This window comes from Typopeltis vanoorti, chromosome 11 (assembly GCF_054136105.1).
Source record: "Typopeltis vanoorti isolate ZY-2024b chromosome 11, IOZ_Tvanoo_1.0, whole genome shotgun sequence".
In the NCBI taxonomy this organism is placed as follows: domain Eukaryota; kingdom Metazoa; phylum Arthropoda; class Arachnida; order Uropygi; family Thelyphonidae; genus Typopeltis; species Typopeltis vanoorti.
Window position 1 is genome coordinate 65,255,451 of NC_143559.1, and position 26,780 is coordinate 65,282,230.

Genomic DNA, 26,780 nt, shown 5'->3' on the forward strand with positions numbered 1-26,780 from the left:
AATATAAGATCTGATAATGTTGGAGTCTTGACAAGTAACAGACTGATTTGGAGGAAAATTGTAGATAGGAAGTTAGTAATGATGTAAATTTTTCATGTAGTACTGTCATATCCTGTACACCCCTTGAGGGTACATGGCAGGAATTTGATGATGATGATGATGTAATTTTCTTAACCATGTTTTATTTCTTAAATTCCAGTTTATTTTGCAAACAGTTCCATTTTCGAAAATTTGCTTCATTCAGGACCATGACCTAATTTAAAAGATAACATTCTTGAAAAAAACTATAAAAGATATTAATGTTAATTTCTAAATAATAAATCAATGCTAAGTAGTTTATCACAGTACTTTATGAGTAAATAATAAAATGATGAATATTCTTAAAATATCATAAATAAAATCCTATGAATGAAATATTTCAGAAAGGTGTAATGCGGGATAAAAAACGAAACTTGAGGTAAAATGTTAAGTGGAAACAGATGCATAATATCTAGATAAGGAATGGGTCATTCATTGAGTCAATATCGTTTAGTGGAATTATTATTGTTATTATTTTATTTATTTATTTTTGTAGAATAAAATAAATAATAACCAATACGTTAAACATTGAATATTGAAGAATTCAATCTTTTTATTTTTCAGTCCACGAAAGTACACCTTAATATTTTGTCAATGAATTGATGAAATAGTCTGCGATTCGACTTACACACAACACACACGGAAGTAGAAAGAGCAAACCGGTTGCCCATTATATTCCGGTAGAGATCAACCATGCCGCTATGCTTTGGCCATGTGACGTCATTTGAGTAATGGTAATACAGAGGAGATGATGCTAATCAATATGGATCTGAGTGACAACACAAGTCCGAATACATGAATGTAGACAAATGGATTCATAGGATACAAGGACAAATCTTTCTTGGATGTAGCTATAGAAACCAAAATGAAGAGGCAGAACTATTCTACAAGAAATAAAAATTTTGGAACAACTCAAGAAACAAACCCAAGAAATACAAATAGATATACAAATAAATATATATATATATATACAAATAAATATATATATATATATATATATTATTTTTAATGTCTTTCACCTCTAAAGGCTGTCCTTTATTTTTCCATATTCTTTATCTGCCGGAGAGTAAGTTTTCTACCCTCCCCCCCATCTCGCCCCTGGCAGCATCTGTTTCCTAACATGTGGATATTGATAGAAGTGCGGGAGGAGAAGAAAAAGTAAAAGCGCTTAACTTTCCCGTCTGTATTTAGAAAATCACGTGATCCGATGTTTTCTTTTGGTTATCACCTGTTTCTTCGACAACACTAAAACGGTCTGCTTGCGCGCGACCGGCACGAGCTCCAAAATGTAGCGGTGCCTTCACAATTAACCGCTAACTTAGGTCGTCCAGCGACGGTACCTTGCCCCCTCAGACTATTGTGTCCTTTCCAAGGGCAGTCTGCGGAGGTTACTCACCTTTGGGTTCATTGAGAGGTCATTCTCCCGACACCACCCTCACCAGATGGTCTTCCCCGTCGACGGAAGAAGAAAGTAATGACCAAACAGACCAGACGTATTCATGGTGGTCACTCATTTTCAGATGTGGCCAGCACGGCCTATAGAAAGGATTATGGACAACCGAGTGAACGGAGAAAGGGGTGAAAGGGCACGTGTTTGACAGAAGCGTAAAAAGAAAAGTGTCAGACGGGTTTAGCGTGGGGAAACTGCCTCAGGTGATACGTGGGAGGCGAAAAGAAAAACAGACAAGACATTAAAGGAAATACATTGAAATTTTATTGCCATCGCTTACTTATATATAATTGCATCTTTTTAAATGTCTAATTTTAGATATATATATATTCTATACACAAGAGTTATAAGGGCGTATACTGACATGTATTGGAATCGTGTCGTGTCTGAAGCTTCGTACACGGTACTTATTCAGGCTATTGGTAAACAACACTCACATCCACAATTTTCGTTTTAAGTAATCCTTTTCTTTATGTATAACTAATATTATTCTATTATGAAAATATAAAATATAAAAGTAAATTACAAAATCTCCAGTGGATGTAATCTCAGTTTCATCTTATTTTCTGTGCTGGAGACCTTTTGAGAGTTGTGAAGAATTTGAACCAGAAATGTCAAATTCTAAAGTTATTTCGATTTTCATTTTCGATTAACATTCGTAGTCCCCTTCTATTTCTTCTGCCTTGTCAATCAATACAGATTGTCTGTTTTCCTGATCATTCATAGATTCATCAGGATCACCAACTTTTTTTGTTGTTGTTATTGACAATTGATCGTGTGGCATCCTCTCTTGAGAGGGTTGCAGCTGATTACTAGGGAGATAGTGACGCAAGGTGATTTCCCGTTGCCTTCCTTGCCGTATTTTTATGACTTTAGCCTGTGTGTTCACGGGTCCGGTTTGCCTGCTTGGGGGATGAAAAACCCCAGATAAACTGGCGGAAAAAACCCTGCTGTCCACGCCCAGGCTGAGGAAGATCCTTCAACCTCCTCACGTCGTAGACGGGAATCGAACCTATGACACTCCTTCCCTAGGCATATGGTTGGGAAGCGCAAAGCCACTAGGCTAACCGCGTGGACTATTGACAATTATTCCAGCTATTTTCTTATAGAATATTAGAAAATAGAAAATAGCTAATTAAATCTACATAACTTACCTTCACTTGTCGCCGGCAGTGCATAAATACTCTGTTCCTCTTGTCGACTGATTCTTCTAAGAGTACATCTCATTCTCGTTGTCAGAGATGCATTATAACTTGCCCATATAAATTATATATAACTTCGTTTTTATCTATGAATAAAATAATAAATCATAAAAAATGTAGAATATTACAGTAGTACAGAAAAAAGCTAAATATAGCATAATAATACTTGAAGTAATTAAACATCAAAGGAAACCGAATTTGCAAAAATGTTGACGTGTAAACACACATCAATATAAAAGTAATCAAGACAAACAAGAAAATGTCCACTCTTTTTTTATTTCAATCGATATGAATATAAAACGCTTTTTATATCGTTTTATATCTCGAAGTTATAGTGATTCTCAAATTTCGGATTTAATAATTTGAAAAAAGATATGTAAATAATTAAAAAAGATATGCAGTATTTTCTGTTTGTCTTTTTAAAGTTCACTTTTTAGCTATATTGATGATTATTTGCTCTTTAGATTTTAAGGAATATATCAAAGAACGCCACTAATCGCTGTTACATATTATTTCATGCAATGAAACTTGAATATTGATTAATTCGGAACTGCAAGGTATATTTATATAACTTTAATTGCGAATATATGGAGTATAACGATTTGTGTTTTCTGGAATTTGGGAGTTCATCAATACTAAGCATAGCGCAATAGACAGAGATTTTATAGGAAAACACTCGATGGGAAATTATGTCACTGCGACTAAAATCGCTTCCGAAATAATGGAGGAACTATATAAAACATGAACATGAAAAAGAGCATTTAGTAGATGACTGAACTGTACGTAATCCACTGAAGGAAAATAAATGAAATTCATTTTCGTTTGTAATTCAGTAGTAAAATAAATATGATTCTTATCAAGGCATCGAAGAAACCGTAGAAGTTAAACATGATGCAGTCTCTTCTGGCACATTTATTTTATTTCCGCAAGTGGCCGAGACAAAGGCGACATCAAATCCATTCCCCAATACACGAGTGTGCAGAGAGAGAATCTTTGTTCCCTTGTAGAGTGGAACGTCTAATAAATCTCACCGAATATGAAGTCGGCTACATGAGGAGAGAGACCCGTGAAAAGTACACACGATCACGTGGTTATTGTGACGTTTCTCTGTGTATTATTATTTTTTGTGTGAGTTTCTTACTCGTGTCCTTGGCAGCTTGCCAGAAAGGGAAAAAAAAAAAAAAAAAAGAATAGCCCAGAGTCAAGGGGGGAGGGAACCAGGAGGGAGGGAGAAAGAAAGAGGGAGACTGCAGTGTGTTGTAGTCCACCCCGCTGTGTCGCTACTTAAAAGTGTGAGGCAGCCGATGCGAGAAGTCGGCGTGCTCCCCCTCACTTTATCCAGCCCAGTAGCAGAAAAACGAGATGAAGACGGTGCACTTGGTCGTCCCGACCTTTGTGTTCGGAGATTCACGGCCCATGTCAGAAGCCAAGTAGAGAGAAAAGCTCCAGCGGAGGTAGACGGGATTTGTGGCGATTGTGTAGCAGCTGGCACACGCGATTTGGGTCAAAGCTCGAGCATCATTTCTTTCCCTCCCCCCAACTATCCCCCTTCTCTTTGCCTGAGGAGGGCGCTACGAACCGCGAGCGGTACTTCGAGGAGCTTTGGAGTGGCTGAGAAAATGGAGCATGTGCAGTGGAGGAGGTGAGAGAACACGTCTGGCGCGTGCGGAGCTTGAGCCAATCGTGTAAACAGTAGTGCGCCACGCGCTAATCGTCAGTCTGCTCACGAGGTGAAACACGGCTCGTTTCGTGCGATTGAATCTCCCTCAGGACTGCTGGCTGCCGCCTTAAGCATATCGGCTTCGTGTTTGGGACATCTTGTAGTTAGAGATGTCCTTGTGAATGTTGTAGTGTGTTTATTGCCAAGAAGACAGCCCTGTAAGTAAGTTTTTCCTATCTCCTGTATAAAACTTCTTAGGTAGTTTCTTCATCATCTGTATGTATTTCTTTTTTTTCCCCCTCGTTTTGCTAAGATTTTTACTTCATCTTCAGAATGCATTACATCTTAACTTATTGAATATCTGTTCTACATATCTCATCTATCTTCACATTTTCACAAAAAATATTACAAGATATTTATGAATGCTTGAAACTTTTTTTTCGTCTTAGAAATGCGGCAACCAATTAAGACATGATTCTTATAAAGGTGTTCATTCAAGAGTAGCATTTATATGCTTTTCAATTTCAATTTGATATTTATGAGCGTAATAATGAGTACTTCCGGAAACGATTCAAAATAAATGAAAAAAGAAACAAAAAAATGTGGAATTTGAAAGTTAACTCTCTCTCTCTCTCTCTCTCTCTCTCTCTCTCTCTTTCATTATTCGATGAGTCGTAGTTACAATCAATCTGTGAATATACATTCTGTATTTTCTTTTGAAAATATAAATTATTCTATCCCAAACAGGAATTCTTTCTTTTCTGTACTTTCTATTGCAGAGAAGCCAATCGAGTTTTGAAGAATTCTTCTAAATATTTTCATTAAGAGGGGAAAACAATACTCGATTCCTTCCATACAGCATCACGCTAGTTTGTCAAAATGATTTTTCATCCCTGACTTCATTTTTCATGTTGATGCATGTCGTCAGTTATCTACACGCCCACAGGAGGCGCTGTAACGGTTATTTCCTCCCCCGTATTAACGCTGAGATTTTGTCCACTACTTTATATGTGATGATCATGTGAATTGTTGCTCGACTTGGAATGAGACTGGATACAAATGGAAGAAATCGAAGGCATTTTAAATATCGCTTATCCCTCTATCTTTAGCGTTCAATCATCCAACTGAAACAGATTAACAGGAATCACAATTATACGCAGTTATTTTGAATGGGTTTTTAAAGAAGCTGATTTTTCATGCTTTCGTATCTTCATCCTGTACTATTAGACTAAATACGAACCTAAACATTTTTATCTCAAGTATTACTTTTTCTTCGTTTAATATCTGTTGTTAAATATGTAGCATATGTAGTTCTTAAGTGATAGGTGCTGATCAGCTTGCTTGAAAGTTGTTTTTCTCTCAAGACATAGCAGAACAACAGCGATAAAATATTCCATTTATACGATTCCATTTGGATGATTTTAATTAATAAAGACATCGAAAGAAATTCTCTATATTAAATATTTAAAGTACATTTCCATATGTTTCTTTATATTGTGGTTAATATATATGCGTGCAGGATCTCTGGCCGGTCAAAATCATCTCCGTGGCTAGATTCAATACGCGGACCGTATGGCTGATAGCAGTTCAGTTCAGAAATCTTTTAGCCTAAGCTGGAATTCTTTTGAGTTCTTATAAAGAGTCATTTCAACGTAAACCATGACTTATGATCCCACCACAAAAGCGTATAGTGAGCTTGCATTCTTCTGTTGAGATTCTCTTGGATCACTCACCATCCTTAATATTGTAGAAGATAATTCATACTGTATCGATTTCTTCTTGATAATAGATATTATGCCTGATCTTCCTCATTTTCTTACTTATATTTGTAACTATAAAAACTTTTTTTTTTCTTGGTTGCAAACCAGTAAACCCTTAGGACCATTTTGCTGATTGCAATATATTCGACTAATTTCTTTGCAGTGATGTAAATGTTTCTTTTAAACTGAAATGTTATGTAATTATTTGTGCTGGTTTTCTGTGATTTCCAAGAATTACACAAGGAATAACCAGCTTCCTAAAATGCCAACTCAAATCGGATTCTAACATTTCTAAATCAAAGGAAATCTCTACTCACTTCGGAAACTGAGTTTTGTCAAAGTATTACGGTTCCTTCGCGCTTAACCTGTTATGTCTTCAAAAAAAAAAAAAAAAGGATCCACTCTCACATCAATAAAGTTCTTTCTATACCGCTGTATATCCGTGCCGACTTCCCTTTTCCTGTGTTAACCACACCGTTGTTCTCCTCCTCCTTCCCTTGTATGGCACAACTCATATTCTCGCTTAATCATTACATTAAATCTAACATCACCATGATGGGAAATCAAATCTGTTTTTGTAAGTTCATGTAATAATTAACACGTCTATAATTAACAATGAATATCAATATCAGAAAGCTAACATTCGTTTTAAATAGTGAGAAAATACAAAATGTATTACAAGAGAGCTGTTATAAATATAATATAACAAGAAAAGTTTTAGATGAACAGCAAGAAATTGCACGTTGCATTGCATTCCATCAACTCCTTATAATTTTTTTCTACTACAATGATTATGTTTGGAATAGCATACTTAAAGTTCATATGAAATGTACATCACTCGTTTTCTTGGTCTGTTAGCAGAAATTTCATTTTCAGTTAATACATCCCTTAAACAAAATTCGTTTTCAATAGGAGGAATGCCCTTTCCTACAAAAATATATGTTATATATATTTGTGTATTGCTTATTTAGGGAAGTGATGCGTAAGATATTTATATGTATAGCAACTGGAGATGCGGCTAAACATTTTTTCCTTCCTTCAGTCCTTAAGAGCGCTAGAATCAGTACGACCCAGTCTCTAAAGATCTTCTTAATCTTACAAGCAATATTAAAAACACGAATTGATACGAAGTTGCTCTATTCACTTTTGATTATGTTCTCATAGCAAAAATTAAAGGGAATAAATTACGATTATTCTACACCTAGAGAAATTATGAATCCGAATAGTGCTGAACCATTTTTATACCGCACGTCTTTTGATCTCTTTATCTTTCTACTAGTTTTTTTCTCAATCAATCACCTTATTTTTATTTCTGCTCTCTCTCCCTTCCTTTTTCAATTCCTCATTATTCATCATTCGAAGAAACTGTTGAACTGTCTCTAGAGGATGTTGATGTTTCAGATCTAAAAAAAAAAAATGTCATGAGTCATGAGATGTTGCAGAGACTTTACACAATAAGTTCATATTTGATGAAATAACTTTAAGGTAGGTCAGTGATCAACGACGTACTTCGATGGGAATGATATTTATCTTAAATTCTCAGCTTTCATTGTGTTCGTGCCTTTCTCAAATATACTATATTTACAAGATTATTTCTCCACTTTTATATCACCCTTATAAACTTTAAAGTATTTATTGTCTCCTGAAAAGATTTCAAGGTGTTCATCCTAGCTTTGCAATTTCGGTGGTGTTGTATGAAAATTCTATCACTACATCCTCTACTCGTTCACTAAGACCGTAAATTGTCTTTCTAGCACCGCAGTCTTATGTCTGCCCGTTCTCCCGACATTTCTCCTTTTTCTTGCGGACGATGTTTGACGAGTCACTTTATAGCCGTCGGGATTCGGAGGTTACGCTCCTTGTTGTTTGGTAAAGCCTGGAGGTGATTTATGAGCTGTAAAGGTCACTTGCGGTCAGCTCGTGGATTCGGAATGCTGTTCACACGCTTTGTGTTGGCTTCCGCTTTAGTAAATGGCACATCGTGTGTGTGTGTGTGTGTGTGTGTGTGTGTGTGTGTGTGTGTGTGTGTGTGTGTGTGTGTGTGTGTGTGTGTGTGTGTGTGTGTGTGTGTGTGTGTGTGTGTGTGTGTTAGGGGGGGGGGATTAAAAATTGTGTTCTTTCCTTTAATGTATACCAAGTATCTCTATTTGGAGCTGAATAATCATACTTTATATTCGTATATATGGTGCATATTCGTATTTTGTTATCCCCTATCTGTAGTCATTCGGAGCATTAAAGAATCCGCTGATAGTTGACGATATCATACTAGCAGCAATGCTATTTATAGATCCATGCATTCGTTTTGGAAGCTTAATTACAATCTCTCTCCTAATTCCCTATTCAACAGCGATGATTTCTTTCTTTATCCAATATAAAGTACGTTTCAAACAGATAGACTTGTCCCGTAAGCTCGCTCTGTTCTTAACATTACATCACTTCTGTTGTGGGTGGAATCGAATATGGTATTTTAGCATCATTCTAGTGCACTGAATCATTCCAAGCACGACACACGTGATTTCACTCTTTCATAGACGATGCGTGTGGTCAGAAAAATCATTAATGGATTCAGTAATCCTGAACCGAACTTCAATTTAGATTTAGTTTTAATTTTAATAGAACTAAAATTAAATTATAATTAATTAATTATAATTTTTCAATAAATCATATTTCTGATTTTAACTATAATATTTTATCTTTTTTATTATACTCTATATTTATTTTGTTAATACATATTTTTCGCTTTTGTAGTTATACATCATCACCATCATCATCATCAAATACCTAAAATATATCCTCAGGGGAGTACAATATATTATGGTAATATTAGAAGACTGGAATATATAAGATTTGACCGTATTGGAGTCTTAACAGATAACAGGATAAATGGTTATTAACTTCCCATCGAAAAATTTGCTCCAAATTAATCTGCTATCTATCACGACTCTAATACTCTCAGACTTTATATTCCAGTCTTCTAAGGCACTTCTTGCTGTATCAATCTACCTCAATCTTCCTTTTGGTCTTTTTCCTGCCATCCTGGAAAAAAAAAATACTTGCTTTGGTACTTATGTTCTATGGTATAATATGTAATTGTACTTTATGGAGAAAATGCATTCGACACATGATTTCTTTTAGATTAGGCACATAATTTTCGCTATACATACTCTGGGTTTGATGAGCACTTCTTGGGACAACTTTTGACCTTCTAATGAAAAACATTTCCCTGCCTCTTGGTTAGGGATATGGGGATTGATCAATAAATAAGCATAACTATATTAAAAAGGTAAACAAATAATTAAAATGCATGGTTATATATAAATCCAGCTGCTTATATATAGGCGTATGAAGAAATTATGATATACGAGTATAGCAACTTATAGAACATAAATGAGCAATTGAGCAAATTAGAAACACTACAATTAGCTATATAAAATTAAAAAGGTTTTGTATCATAACAAAATAAGTAAATTAATGCGGGAGCATGTGCTGAAGAAATCCGTTATTCGAAGCTGTCTTCTTGTGTGCATGAGGATCTGTCAGAATGTTTTAAAGAAAGGCCAGGTGCATTAAGACGAAACTCTCTCCGCTACTACCGGCAACTGTTGCTATTGTCCGCCGCACACGGAGGAGGGTTTACCTGACGGCCGTTGACAAATCGAAGGCAGCTCTGGGTTCCTTTTGCGCCGCGTGCTCTAAGCCTAATCAGGTTTCGTTGTGTATGCCTTGCGTCATCGTTACTCGGACAAATGTCAGTGTTTCTCGGTAGCCACTGTTGTGTGAGGGTTTTTTTTTTTTTTTTTTTTTTTTTGAGACAGCAGTGATGTTAGTGGCTTTTGTTGGAATACTATTTCCTGCCGTTTTTCTCTGTGCAGGGAGAGAAACAGGAAGGGGGTTGAGAGCCCTAGGGAGAGAAGTATAAGCAGGCATTTTTTCCTTTTTCCCCTCCTCTTTCACTAAAGACCGGTTTTAAGGCACTCACTTGAAAAGTGCATTTAGTAAAAGACCAAGCACCACGGAAATAGACCACTTAGCAACTTAAAATCTTCCCAATTGAGAACGGAACTAGGATGAACACTATGTGCTTTCTTGGTGCAGATGGAGGCATATATACTATTAGCTCAATCCAAATCTAGAATGCATTAACACCTTTGGAATGATTAGCGAACATCATGTATTGAATTTGAATTTTACATAATTGTTCACAGCATAATCTTCTGTATAATATTGCCATATATGCATACAAGTTTTCTCCAACATAAATTTTAGGAATTAATTGAGTTGTAATTTATTATGAAATTATTTTTTTAAATAATGCTATTTTAATAATGGCATGAAAAACCTTTCCACTCTATGCAAAGCTATGTATACATTTCTGAAATTTCTTTCAAACATTTTGTACAGACTACACTGCATAATTCCTTTTAAAGAAACTCACATTTAAAAACCGGTCGGTCATTAAAATATCCTTATCTTATCAAGATACGTGAAGAGAAGGCTTTGACTTAAGTTCAACTAACACAGCTTTTCATGAAAAGATTTGATAATGAATTAGGATGCCAACCTTTGCTTTTCAAGTTTCATGAAGCCTGCCGTGTGCCATCTTACTTTTATACCACTGTAACGAGCTAAAGTAATCGTTTCAAAGGCAATCTAGTTGGGAAACAATAATACATTTTTATTTTCTTCTACTTTTTTTGCCAATAATCCACACATACAGTAAGTATGCTTATATTTCTGTACATACTCGAGCCTCATTGGAAAACCTTTTTCCCCCTTTTAGGTCAATCCTATGAAACTGAATTTGACAAGGAAGATTCGAGATCCCGGCCTCATCTAAGAAGCCATCTGCCTGTTCAGGTAAGACATATGCAGGTGGTGTATATATATGTGTGTGTGTGTGTGTGTGTGTGTCCGCGCCCGCGTGTACACGTGAGCGCGCGGTCATGTATGGCAAAAGATGGGGGACGGTATACTAAAATGGGAGGCGTAGGGGGGAGAGGAGTTCGGCGGTCTCTTCTTTTGATCACGAGGCTAGCTGATTGCTAGCATCGGTTTTTCTCTATTGATGACATGCTGACATTGAAAAGTGTTAGTTACCAGCATACACTACATAGCAGTTCTTATTAGGCTCACGGGTTTAAGGCCTCTTAGAAGATGTTATATACATCTCATGTCCTAGAAATGCCAGAATACTTGAGGAGTATAGCATGTACATCCTTTATTATTTTTATTATTATTAGGAGTTCGTGTAATAAACCCAAGATACACACACAGCTATCGGTACATGTTTATGAGGTAAATATTGCGAAAGTTCACTTTGCAAGTGAGTCTTCCTCTTTTTAGTTTCAAATTCGGTGAATTTGAATTTACTATATATTAGAGTTAATGGTAGCATCAAATATGAGAGAGAGAGAGGAAGTGTGGAAAACCAACTAGATTTGATTTTCCCCACGACAGCGAGATTTCGACTTTTACTGGAACAAGATTAAAAAATAGGATTATCATTAGAACTGAAGTTTTTGAGAGAGAGGAAGAAAGTTACCAATATCTAGAAAGATATGAAATATGAACATTTTGTATCGAGCTAAAAATATAAGCCCTAAATTTATGGAATTCATACAAGGCTGCAGATCCATTGAGACAATGGCACAAAATAATTTCACTCCAAATGCTATTTACAATCATTACGGTAATGATCACCAGTAAGACCAACGAAGAGGTAGTATGAAATCGTAACAGGCCATCAGGCGTAATACATGGAAGGGCGAGGATGATATCAACGCATTGGTACATGTATATCTTCCTTACTTTCCGATTAATGCCGCCATATATTGCTTAAACCAAAAAAATGTTTTGAGGATTGCCAAAAATTCCTTAGAATATTTTTGATAATCATCATGAATTTTGAAATATTTCATGAAAAATTATAACAAATTCATCTGTATCATCTCTATTTATATTCCTTGTATTATTTTTTCTTTGATCTTACGAGTTGCTTTAAAACATATAAATTATATTAATTCATTTATATGAGAAAGAAAACGTAATCTGCAGATTATCAGTAATATTGAAAAGGAGACGAAAAATAGAAACAAAAAGGAGGATTAGACAAGGAGACTCAATTTCACCAAAACTATACACAACAACTCTTGAATATGTTATGGAAAACTTAAATTTAAGAAAAGAGGATTTAATAGGGATGAAGAATAATTGACTAATCTACGATTCGCCAATGATATACTAACCCCATCATCAAAAGGAATAGAAAACATGATTGCAAAATTAAATGAAGTCTAGAGACCTTACAAATTAATATAGACAAACAAAAATAATGCATAGTGGAAGCATCTAGAAAGCAAACAATAGAAATAAATCACGAACAGATTGAAATAGTGAGTTCATATAAATATTTAAATCAAATCATTACAAGTGACCATAAATGTGAATGAAAAATATCACTTAGAATAAGAAGGATAGAAAATGTTTAACTAGTGTGCAATACTTAAACGGAACTGTTTAAAAAGAAAGATTCACAACCAATGTGTCCTCCCAGTAAAGACGTGTGGTAGTGCAACTTGGAGTGTTATTAAAAGACAGTTGGAGAGCTGAAACAACACAGCAAAACATGGAAAGTCATTCTGAAAATAACTTGGATAAAAAAATAAATAAGGAAACAAACGAAGTCAATGAGAGCCTCCATAGCTCAGTTAGTATAGACGAAGTCCTTTGGGCGGAAAACCTGGGTTCCATTCCCTTCAGTGACATGAGGAATCTTTATCTGAGGAATCTCTTTCGACTAAAGGTGAGTTAGCCGATCTCATCCGGAGGTAGGGGGGAATTTCACCCGAAAACTCGGGTTTTTCCTCCCCTAAAACAGGCAAACCGGCCCGTGAACACACGTATCTATAGACATAAGGTGGTTAGCCCTATGCTTCCCGGCATAGGGCTCTAACCACCTTATTCTCGATACGGTAGTAGTTAAATGAAAAAAAAAAAAAAAAAAAAAAACGCTCGACACCGCAAGGTAAAAAAGGAGGGAAGGAATAAGAAAAATAAGAAAAACGAAGTTAGTGAATATTGCAACAATACTAAAACAATAACTGGCGCTGGAAAGGAGCTGTGATGAAAATTGGATGTGATGAAGAATGGACACCAAAAAACTTTACACCGAAAACCAGGTGGGCTAGCAGTAAGATTGTAGGATGAGATAAAAATATATTATGGAGATTTATGGAGTATAGATGCACAGGATCGACTAAAATGGGAAAAGTATGAAGAAGGAATTCGTATAGCAATAAACTGAAAAAAAAAATTATTGTTGATGATGATGATGATGATTATAAGTTGAATGACATACAGGAAGCTTATAATACAAGGGAAACAAGCTTCTTCATTTCGTTTTATATATATATATATATATAAGTGACAAACCATACAGTTTTACTGTGGGCGGACTAAGGATTAGTTCCAAGTGAATTCTAAATCTAGGTTTCACTTGGTTGCACTCGAGAAGATCTGGGTTCAGATCCTGTCATAGATATGTGGATTTTTTTTTGCCAATTTGAAGAAATTCCTAGTCTCGCTGTTTTATTTTTTTTTAAATTGTGTTTCACTTCTAGACGAGTAAAACAAAACCATATTAAGAAATGTATAATTTACAAACATAGCACCGGCAAGTGTGTGCGTGCGTGCGTGCGCGTTTGTGTGTGCGTGATATAAGAACTGGCGTTAATTTTAAAAACAGTCCGATACTGTGATAGAAAAGGAAGGCTAGGAGAAAGAATTTTTCTAGAGGACTCAAAGTACTACAACGCTATATGTTTTTTGTTAACGTTTTGATATAAGCAGTGATTTCTCCTAGATATAGTTCTACACTACCAAGATATCTGTGATATAAATATCTGTTAACTGATAAAATTGTAAGCAACAGATATAAAAAAGTTGACAGGAGTCACATGAAAAAAACAGAAAAGCGAGTTGTTTTTTTAACTTTCTGTTACTTAGAAATGAATTACATGTGATAATGAGGTTCTACTAATAACCCGAAGCCTCCACATCGTCTCTTGTAGCAATAAAGCCTCTTACTTGGGAAGATGGGCGAGGAGTTGTTGGTATTTGGGATTAATTATGGCAATAGCTGCTAAGGGCTATGAGGGTAGTGTATTATGCCTATTAATTGTAATTGCATGTGTTCTTTTGGCGGGCTTTCAGGATGAAAAACCCGAGTTTCTGGACGGGAAAAACTCTTGTATCTCTTTATGACACCAGCTTTCAGTTGAAAAGCTCTTGTGAAGTGCTTCGCGTCCCACAGAGGAGAGAAGGGACAAATCATTTCCAACACACGAAGCATAAGTTTACTATCTTAAGCTCCTTAGACTGCACATTTCTTCTCGATGGAAAATTTCTTTATTTTCTGAAGTTGCGTCTTCTATTCGTACATATACAGAATTCAGAATATAAAATAAGTAAAATTAGTATTTATGATAATTCTATTATAGAGGCCTTAAACCTCGAGTTTAATTACTGTGGTAATACACTGTTTTATCCTATGTATGTGTATGTATACAGGAAGTAATGTAAAAATTAACTAATGTAACTTATTTTCTACTTATAGAAAAATCTTATCACTAAGCTACAATTAAATCATTTTCATACGGTTATGGAAATATTATTTACTTGGTTGAGTAGCACATTAACAAGCCAGGACGACGAACCTTTATAAGGACTTTTTATAAAGACGAGTTAGCCCGTCTTATACTGAGGTATCAAAAAGTTTCCCTTCCGGAAACTCAGGTTTTTCGTCCGCAGAAAGGAAAACACAGGCAGTGCACTCAATTAGCATAAATAATACATTGACCTCATAATCATAATTGCTTCTGTTGTAATAACTTTAAAAAAAAACTTTATAACCCGTGTTTCAGCCATTTTTATTAATATTCTCTTTAGTTCTTTCTTAATCCCTCTTTATTGTTTTTTTAAAAATCTTTCTTCGACTAATAATGGCTTTGCAGTTATTCTACTAGTTCGAGTATTAACTACTTCGGGAGTCTTTTTAACTACATTGTATTAACTACATTGAGGAGTCTGTACTTTCCTCATGGATGCATTAATAAGGTTACCAGTCAATTGCCTTCATAATACATAGAACTAATTATTATTTAATAGCCTGACTAATCTCCTGCTGGTTAATATTTAAGAATAAAAGACTGAAATATGCCGTTTAGTTCATTGTTATTCACATTAGAGTAATCATCAAATATTTTCCCAGAAAATCTTAATCTCAATCACTCCTAAACTGTAGTTTCTATTATGTTCTATTATGTTATCTTTCTATTACGTTCTGCTTTATGTTCTAGAAATGAAGATGCCACTACTGATACTTCGGTAAATTAATTCTCTCTCGTCCTTTATTTGTGATATGATCATAGTAGTAAAGCTTAGACATTGCATGAAAACCATTATAGAAATTCCGAATGAAAACATTGATTATATATTAAGACATCTATCGGTTTCGTGATTCAACTCCAAACCAATATTTGTTTCTGAATTAAGTTCTAAGATAAAATTATCAGTGGAATGTCTAACCGAAAATTAAGAGTCTGATATCACATCTGATATGTTAAGTAGCCATTTAAAAATTTGAGATACTATGAAGGAATAAAACTAGTAAACCTGACCTTTACAGGTCAAATTTATTTTAATGCTGTCGAGATTAAAGCTAAATTGTTGAAAGATAGTCTAATATTCTCAGTATTATATGAGTTAGTCACTCAAGATCTTAAACCTGAAAGAGTTTCCATTACAAACATGGACTTTTACTTCCTGCAATGCAATTGAAGCATAAAAATTCGCCTCTTGTTCTTAATTGCCCCCATGTTATTTTAAAACTCTTTCTATCGAAGCTAAAATTCTCTCTTAAATGTAGTAATTTTTTTTTACACTCTCAGTAAACTACCCTTGTTCAAACGATCACCGTTTGAAGTAGCAGCAGGAAATTACAGGAAATCTTGTTCTTGTAATGAAATGGTTTAGCATACTAGATCTGTGAGTTGCCTGTAGACACACAAATTATCGAAATTTAGGATACAGCGTTTAACAGGGGGGGGGGCGGAACCGAGTCTTAATTGAATCTTGATGTATTGTCGCTGTCCGAGACCCGTTCTTGGAAGCAGCAGTATTAATGCAATGATTATCTTTCTACAAAAGTGTTTATGACTTTTCCTCAATCTCTGTTCCCAACCCACTTTATATTAGAATGAACGCATGGAAGAATTGTAGTCTAAGCATATCATGGTACTTATTGATAAACAAAATGCGACTTCAGCAGCGAATTAATTGGAGCTCAGAACGCACAAACCATCAAGTCGTCCCCAAGCAGCACGAGCCAAGCAGATGTAAGTTGTCCATAATCTGGCGGTACTGCTCCAAGTGAAAGTAAAGTCGAGCATTGTTCCCTATTGACACAAGGGATTCGTAGCACAAATGTTACAAACCCCTAGACATGTAACGAACCCATTCCTCCTCCTCCTTATGGTAGAGAGACGATCCCCCACTCCGTTTTCGTACGGTAAACTAGGTCAAGTAAACAAGGTTAGAAAGGAATATGGCAGAAAGGATACAAAACTTTGACAGATGGTGGAAAGAGGTAGTTATTGATCATGATGAATTCTTTATCTCTAAATAGTTTGTCTTCTTTTTCATTTATGGTTTTTTCTGATCACTTGTCTCTCTCTCTCGAAATCACTTGAAGAAAAAACCGTGAAGAAATTACGGTTTCTTCTTTGGTATGTTCTATACATAGCCTATATGTTCTTGTCGATCGTCCTATGTATATACCCTCTCTGGCTTTTATTTTTTGATACTAAATATTGATCAATTACATAAACTATCATATGAAGTAAACAAACATATTATGTTATATTCATTACAGGATACTGTGTGTCGTCGCGCAGCCAGCAGTCACATGGATGTTTCGATGGAAGAAACGTCGATGAAAATAGGCTGATAGTATGCTGGAGTGTACTCATTTGCATTACAATACCAAATATACAATTTGTATATATAGTTCTCCCAACAAGGCTGCATGAATCATAGCAGAGTCTGTTTTGGCCATTGCGCTGTTTCCAGAATCGCTAACTTTGATTCCAAACTCAAACTTGTTACAATGAACAATTATTATATAAGCCTACAATGAAGCTATTCATCTATTAATTACCCACAGTTCTTTGCTCCCAGAGCGCTTGCGCAGAACGCACTAAAGTTTATGTAATTATCCAGCACTGTCTGAAACATATATATGTATATATATTAGGCACCCCCTATATCTGAACTCCCCTACGGAAACTCTACCTCCTCTCTCTCCGCCAGTGGCACGCTGTTTGAAGGGCTTTGCGTTTGCAGCGCAGTGTTTAGCTTTCCACTGGTGACACGATGGCCTGAATAAGTCCCAGATCGTTGGTGTTGTCACACCAGATTGATGAACAGGGCCCCCTAGCAAGTCTCATGCGGACACTAAACCTAGGAATAATTAAAGCGAAATTGAGCGCATTGAAACATGCCTATAGCAGATTAACGTCCACCCAGTGATGGCAGACATTGCTGTTTAAGGGGTCGTCCTGCAGCTGTGCCCTTTCCCACACTATGGGTTTCAACACTGGCGAGGACTGGACCTAACAATGAGAGGATTGCGCGTTGTCATAGGACGCTTTATCGTCAACAGAATGTTACCCACACCAAATACCACCAAATACATACACAGATATGCGGACTAACTATTTACAACGATCATCCTGTCTTACTCTCGTGTTAGGTATACAGAACAGTGTACAAATAAACAGGGAGCAGTTAGATTGTTTTAAATTAACAATCCGTCCGTATTGAGCTTTCGCAAAAATGAGTAGAATTGATTTTCAAAAATCCAAAGCTCCCGAACATCTTGCATTTTTTCCCCTTACTTATGTCCTTCTCAGCACGTAATTTTTGCGGTTTCCCAACCGTTTCTTATCCAATTGAAAAATGAAAGGCTATTCTACTCATATCGAATAAAACTGAGCAACATATATACATGTGAGCATTCGTGCATCGCGGTCTGTAGGAAAGGATTTCTGAAACATTTGACTTATCCCTTCCCATTTCTGTTTAATCTGTTGACAGGAAATGGTTTGCGGGAAAGGATAAAAAAAATTCTCCGTGAATTCTTTCCACCTATGTACCTGCCTATTTTCTAAGAGTTAATAAGGAAGAAATCAGCGACTAATTTCTTATCATTTTGGATAATTTGTAATATATTATCACAATTGTATCCTCTCAGTGTTAAGAATTCACAGATAGTTAGTTTCCTGCTAAGACTACACCTCTTCGTTGAACACTGAACGGAAGTGAAGGTGTTACCGGAACTGAAAGCGTGTATCTCTGAGAAACATAACCAACTGTAGACTTATAACATTGTTCAATTTCTTAACTGAAATAAAGTATACTCAGGTTATTTTCGTAGTAACATGAATAGCGAAAGACAGTAAGGAATTCTAGGCTTATCGGAGAGAAATACTCATTAAGAACAATGGAAGAAGTTGTACTACTTTCGTTTGAATAACATTATATTTAAATATTAATGTAATTCTGGGCGTTATGTTAGCTGAAAGAAACGGTCACAGTAATAATTTCTTAGTGCATGTAGATCTTTAAAGTAATTTACTGTTTTGTTTTGTTTTTTCTGTGATGCAAAAAACTTGGTTCTTGACATTCCCATCTGCTATCGTAATTATTAAAGTTAGAGGAAAAATGAAGGCTAAAAAGACCACCTGCTTTTCAATGCTCAAGGCCTTTAGGCAAGCTCAGGGATCTTGTAATGGTGACTGCTTGATGTAATTGTACACACGGCTCGAATCGCCTTTTGTTCTATTAAAACAGTACTGCATAGAAATGGATAATGTTGCATTGTCCATTTCTGTGTTAATCCACTGTCTTTAGCAGAATATGAAGATCTGCTGTTTCACCTGCTGGAACAGAAATATGTTTTAATCCACAGACATTATAAGTGATATAAATATAACTCTTATAAATTCTTATTATAAAACAATAATTGATCTGGATTCTACATTTCACATTCTTGCATGTTTTCGACCATCGCAAACCGTGTGATATTTCACTGGTTGATATAATGGCTTTATTAGCAGGTAGATTATCGAAAGAGCATCACCTTTCTCAGTATAAATAGCTTAAAGGCGAAAGCTGTTTATACTGATAAACTTAGACCTGTATTGGAATGTATTGTGTCGCAACTAAAATCCAAACACGCAACTTGTTGATTTTAAAAGTGCGATTTTAAAACACATTTTATTTACAACTTTTTTTTTTTAATTAATGTACACTAGCTGCTAATCCTTGAAAGTTTGATAACTACAGTTTAATTAAACAATTCATCGTTTTCCTTTTAACTGACACAAAGTTATAGAACTTTTGTCAGTATGTAACGGTATTTTAATGGTTGTTATTGTTAAATGAGATGAGCATATAAGAGTCTGATATAATTACAGTATTTTAAATGTATTACTTGTTTATCAAATAAAAGTTTGTGTTGGAGAAAATTTTCGCTAGATAGCTGAAGTCAGTAAATACGGCCGATTCCTGTTTAACGGAACGAATACAGAAAGGAGCAGTGCACTCTAGAGGAAGGCGATGGGTAAGGCCGGAAGTGGATAGAAACTGTACAGGAAATAAATAACTTTGACCTTTAACTTTATGTTTGCCATATGCAATTTATTTACGAGTATCATTGGTTCAACGACAAATTGGGCAGCTATCTATTATATATCACCACAAGTTTTCCAGTCAAGCGATCGATTCACCAAAGGATTAGAGATACGTATAAAAATAGCCGTTTCCGATTATTCTAACATCTTTTTTTCTTTCTCTAATTTCTCCCCATTCTGTGCAGTGGAAAAATACTACATCTGATCAAACTTAAATTCATGGAAACTTTATCGCTGTAACCCATGGATAAATCCGATTTAAGTAGGTATTAGCCCACTTCTCGAGAAAAGGTGGGAATGCCGAATATATCATTTCACACCAAATATTTTGCAGAAACTCTTGAGGTTTGGAACGAACTGCTGTTTATCCATCAGAAAAGAACTTGCATGTCTGCATAAGTTACTGTATTTCTCACACAAACATACGTATACTAGTGCTGTGTGAATGGCATGTTTGCGTGCGCGCAGTCTACACCGTAAATATGGATATAATGTCGGTCATAAATATTCAATAAAACCGTAGTATTGGCTTCGTTGTCTACACAGGAAGAAATTCCTTGCATGTTAACGATTGTGAAATGTTTTTTTTTTGTTTTGTTTTGTTTATTTTTTTCATGCAGCGTGTTGTTATTTGCTTATTGGGAAAGGGAAAAGTACTAAGATTACATTCTGAAACCAGAGATGGAATCCCTACATCCAATAAGCAATATTGTATCCCGTTATACAATTCTGCTACGTCACACAAGACATCATAAAAAGCAATAATAAAGTTCACTTCTAAAACTTTAAAAAAATCACAGTTCTTTATAAGAAATAGATCTTGGAGATGGTTAATGACTGTATGCTTAAATCATATTTAATAGTCAGGCAGCTGTTTCATGTTCTGGTTTGCGATCTGTCAAGTGACTTCTCTTTTCTTGTCTGCTTATTTTACCATATTATCTCCTGTGCGATTTCAAAGCGTTTTTTTTTTCTTGTGTTTTTTTTTCTTTGTTTTGCACTGACTGCAGTATCTCCCTAACGCCACCTAAATAAACATACATAATGCGGTTCACAGTTGCCATAAGTGCTGTTCACTTCCTAGGGAAAAGAATAAGAACGATCAGCCAGCTGTACTTGTCCCAATACTGCAAGATCCGTTTTGTTGAATTCCTAGAACGTGTTAAGGGGAAGTTGCCTTCTGAGAAGTGAGATGAATCAGAAATTACCTAATTCGGTGATTATGTTGCATTATCTGTCCACTTATGTAGAAGAAAATAATAATGTAAATTATCCCCAATTCGTAAATCTTAAGTTTTGCTAATAAGTCTCTTTTTCCAACTAGTATTGTCTGAACTGTAAGCATATACGTATATTGTGTTTGAATTATGTAACAATTTTTGGTTAGTTCATCGATGTACCATACAGCAACAGAAACTTGTAGGCCATTGGGATGGGTCTGTATTGTAGAAATTATTTTTGTCTTTATATATATATGTATATATATAAAGCATATAACTTTCAGTTTGTTATAAAACACTTCTATAAAGCATGTTAAAATCTGTATAGAATAAATTGATCCTCTGTTTTTGAGAATCATTTCATTCTATATTAATGGGAGCTAATCAAGTAGTCCCTGTTTGATTGATCTCCATTTTAGTAGTTTAAGCATCTGGGTCGTCTTCTTGATCACTCGTCAGCAAAACCTTTTTAAAATCAACCAAAAAATTAATTTTGTGTTTAATTATGTAATTAAATATACCTGAGTAATGTGTTGCTATTTAATAGCTTTATTTAAAATGTTAATATTTTATAACCATAAAAATATAATTAGCGATATGTAATGTCAGCATGTTTCTCTTCAGATGATTTTTTTAATCATTTATATTGCTTTATATACGCTGCTTCGTCAAGCAGAGTATATTATCACGTTCAGTATATGATAGTATTATTTTTTTAAATTAGCAGACAAAGCAATTGCACCAGTGATATACTAATAGACGAACATTAAACTTGAAGAAACCCAACAGCTTTTAGCTCAATGATTCTTCAGCTGGAGTATTTCTCTCTTTTTAATAATAACTACTGTTCTTATTGAATATCATTTTATCATTAAAATTATCCCGCAAGTTATTTATGACAAGTCACGGATATTTTTTGGCAGAAACATCTCTGAGCATCGATCCCTTTAGATTTCTTTTAAAGATTTTTTTAAAAAGTTTGCGTTTGATCAACACTAAACATAGGTGGTTTAGTTTCTAATTAAGGATGCATAAACCTTCATGTCATGTGTGCTTAATAAACATAAAAAAAAAAATAATAAAAGTTGAAAACTGTTTGTGAAAAGGAAAAGAGAGCTTGCTTTTTTATTCTTTAGGGGAAATGAAAGCAATGAAATTTAATAAATAAATAAATAATAAGAAGAGGAATGTGCTGTTAGCATGACTATCAACAATATCAACAGCACTTTAATGAAGGGATCAAAAAAAGAAAAGATGCTCGACATTGTGTCATGTATAAATGCTTTGTTTTAAAAATTATTTTAAACACGGTTTGCTTCTCAGTTAAACTGCGCAGTTAGACAGGTGGATTTTTTTTTTTTCTTATTATCGATTATATTTACTTTTTCTTTGTTTTATTGTTATCTGTTGAGTTTATAAAATGAGTAAAGAATCGAGTTATTTGGAGTTAGCGCCCAGATAAGTAAAGCATTGTTAGTATGTCTGTCTGAGTGACTGACAGTTGTCTTTTCTGCTAGAAGAAAACCTTTGACCGCTATTCTGAAACCTGATCACTCAACTCTGATTGCAAAAGCGTAGATTTCTTGGTTCGGTGACGGGATTTTCAAAAGTACTTCTCGGGGTCTTTCCAAAAGGACATGCGTCATTTCTCCTATTGCGCCGTATCAGTACTGAGCTTTAAAAAATGATAATGTAACTGAGAACTTTTGTGAGAAATTGTCGTTTCAGAGCAACGACATGATATATTCAATCATTTGTTAAAGCAAAATTCAAGACCTTTTTTAAACGTTTTGAACAGTTCACGTGCGACTGTTTAATTCCCACCAGCTTGAAGTACAATATGTCACCGCGTATTTCAGGTGGCGCTGTGGTACACTACCACTTAAGACTAACGCAGGTGAGAGGCGCGTGCTAGGCGTGCTTCACGCGGCGCGCGTGTGCCTCCATGACGACCATCTGTCTAACGTAAAGAAATCGGCGTCTGTTGCCACGGTGCCGTAGACGTGACAGGCGGAACTGAGTACGGCCACTTGGCAGCCCGCGTTTCTAATAAGGACGAACCGTGGGGGGTTAGCAGGGAGAGCAGAGGGGTAAGACGTAGAAGGGGGGGAAGGGACGAAGAGTGAGAGTTTGAGGGCGCAGAGGAGAAAACGCTTGGTCAACAGCTTGTGACGGAAGGAGCGTGCTGAGGCTAGCCGAGGATTGCACGAGAAAGCCTTCATTACGATGACGTGTCTGTATTGTCGCTTAAATTGGAGACGAAAATGAAATTGTGGTTTAATGGAAGAAGCTCTGACCACCGGACTGTGTCCTGTAATTTGTTGAAGTATCCTTGCCCTAATAGAGAGCCTGCCTCGAACTGATTGCCTAAGGTGAAATTAAGTTGCGCGAGGGGTTGTTCCTTCTCAATATTGCATTCTGGTCATAACGCTTAGTTATTCCAAGTATTCTTTTCATGAGGGAAATCTACTCGTTGCGGGAGATTCATACAATTAAGTAAGTAGTCTACTGATTACGGAGCCTTACAGTAGGCGGCGAACGTCCTGGCTGGCACATGACTAATCGTCTCTTGTTATTACCTATACTTTAATCCGCTAAATGCTTCCTTAAAGCAAATTATTTTATCTAAAAGCATAACATTTTTTCTTACTTGTGATTTAGCAAAAGGAACTTACTCAAGCATGGACATCAGTTAGCCTGTCGTAAAGCAATTGTTTCAGACACTGCACTACAAAATTCTCTCTCTCCCCTCTTCTTTTTCTATTAATTTACTTTCTTTACTCTGTCTATCTGAACTTCTTTTCTTTCAATAATAACTCAGATTTCCTGTAGTCGGATTGCAAATATCCTAAATACAGATACGTTATTGTATGATTTTTATAACATTATACATTGTAAAAAACAACAACTCGGAGTGTTAAAATACCGTCGTTTTTCATTGCGTATCATGGCTTCATTTATTGACAACTTTTTTGCATTACTGACAACATAAACACGCTGACTAGACTGCCACCTGGTATACTCAATCAGAACCTATTGTTGCCATGGGAGCATTACGTCACATCCGTTTTAGTCAGACAAACAAAACTCTTCTGTTACTCAGGCAAGTGGAGGGGGGGGGATAGAGAGAAGACTGTAATAGCTGTTCTGCTAATTTAGTTGCAATAATTGTGAAGCAACTTTGTTTCAGACAAAAATGTCCGAAATGACAACACGGTAGAGCTAATATAATTTATTTTAGATTATACAAGCTGCATTTGCTCATATTTGCATTCATATAATTTATTATATCATAACACTATTTTAACCTTTCAGTATACCGAAATATTTAAAAATTGACAACTTTTTTTTTTTAAGGTTTCAAACTCTACGATTATCTTTCTTCCATTGCTATTGAACTTATGCATAATACTTACAAAGAAGTTAACTCTTACTCATTCCGAGACCTTCAATTTCACCTCTGGATTTTATAAATTCCTTCTATTTAAACCACATCAAGGCGACGCAAAGAGAGATTGTACTAATATATACAGACCTGCTCAACTAATTTTACTGTTATCTAGTGAGCTTGTAATTCTTTCGACTTCATAATATCAAAGACACTCCTATCAGAGAATGCTAGTTTATTGAACATTATCAATCTTACTGCACACTAGTAGTCCTAAACTTGTGTCGTCTTCTTTAAGAACACTTTCCTACATGACAAACTCCGGAAAGCGGATTTCCAAGGAAGGCGACAATTCATGACCGTCAATCTACAAGGAACTTCTGAAGAAGAAGAAAAAGGAAACAACGTGCACTGAGTCACATTCCGTGTGGCGTTATATCCCTATGCTTACGTCTCGAATATCAATAGAATAATTCTGACAGTCACATCCGTTTGCTAAACTCATCCAAGGATCCATGAATGGAAAGAGATTTAATTTACGCCTTTCCTCTCCAAGAAAAGTTGCACGATTCGTTTCCTACTATTCCCTGCCTTACTCATATGGATGGACAGAGATCTCGTGACTAAAACACACAGGTTGTAATGCGTGCTGTATTCTATTAATAGGGCTGGAAGAAAGAGTAGTAACTTTCTTTTTTGGCTTCGGAATACCTCAGGGAATTTACTATTTTCGAATTAGGTACATGTTAATGGTTCCAGAGAAAAGAGGGATAGACATTAGCATTCTTTAAAGAACTGCTGCTTATTTAAATATAAATAATCTTCGTGTTACACAGTTTTGTTTATAGAATGTTATTTATTCTTGCCACAGCTAATACACTCTACGTACTTTCCAGAGAATTTCTCTAAGGCAAATAATAATATTATTATTTACATCAGATTTTGATCCATATTCCATATTGTTAATTATGTAAATAGGCAATTGTAAATCCTCAGCGTAATCTCACAGAAAATTTATAAAATAATAATAAAATCACTGGGCTAAACCATCGCTTCTCATATCAACTACGTCAGTCCCTTGTCGATCGCTGTGTTTGTTTGTGCGTGCGTGACTTGACACGCGCGCGCGCACATACACATACGGCTGAGGGCGATAATTGACGCCTTGTTGCCTCCTATTCGAGTACTTGGAGCACTACAAAAATGCTATGGTAATCGGGTTAGTGTCATCATTATGGGAACAGAGAAATCGATACGAAAGAGGAAAGTACACCATGTGTGGGTGGGAGGAGGCGGTTGGGTGGGGGAGATATTCCTCCTGCAACAAACCGAAGTTTATTGTAACTCATTTCGATTGAGAGAAAACGTTTTTAATAAAGTAGGTGCGATTTGCAATGCAAAAGTAGGTTTGTTTCAATTTTTATATTTTGATTCATAATATACGCATTTGACTAAAAATGTATACAATTACCGCGTATTGCAGATAACCGTCTTGAAAAAAAAAAAAAAAAAAAGGAAATAGCAAATCACTCCGGTTACTAAGCTGCTAGCAGCATCAGCACAACCAGTCTTTCTACCAGATTATTATGAAATTAGTTTGAGGGACTGTTATATATATATATATATATAACTCAGTAAGAACTTCAGTGTTTGCGCTTGATGAACACATAAGATATGGAAATCATAGGGATGAGTAGAGCAGCGCACAAACTTTTATTGCTTTCTATGGGATTCCCTGATTTACAGTAATTCCCCTACGTTAATACCCTAAGGGATACAAACTGTTTTTCATTACTTTATAAGAACACCCTGATAGCTTAAATCCCTAAATACTATGAAGAATTTCTCTCCATTAGAAAAGAAAATTTTATGCAAGTAACTTGCTGTAATCTACTCCGAATCAGAAATTTCTATTTTCTGCTTGAAAATTACAAATTCCTAATTTATCCATACATTTCGCAGTTTTCAATTAATACAGACATCTATGTTAATGATTTTCAAACTGTTTTAGTTTTCGAAATACTTAAATAGTGCACAAAGACTCCCACTGACTACTTTTACAGGCACACAGACATCTCTGTAATGAATAATAAAATAAAATAACAGGAATGATTAAAGCGAATGACACTACTTTTTCGGCATCCTTGTCACAGGTTTATTTTCACACATAAAAACTTTTCATGGACAACGCTGACAATTTTTTTTTTTTTTTTTTTAAGCATATTTCCATCTGGTTAGGACAGTGAAATATTGGCGGCAATGAAGTCAGGA

General features: G+C 35.5%; 1 long non-coding RNA gene across 2 annotated transcripts in view; it reads right to left on the minus strand.

Moving 5' to 3' along the window:
* LOC150101678 (uncharacterized) overlaps positions 1 to 26,780 on the minus strand; it is a 127,131-nt gene that overhangs the window by 93,433 nt on the left and 6,918 nt on the right. For both annotated transcript variants that reach the window (XR_016549012.1, XR_016549013.1), the window contains exon 2: positions 2,683 to 2,816. This is a non-coding gene — a long non-coding RNA (uncharacterized LOC150101678). The remainder of the gene's footprint in view (positions 1 to 2,682; positions 2,817 to 26,780) is intronic.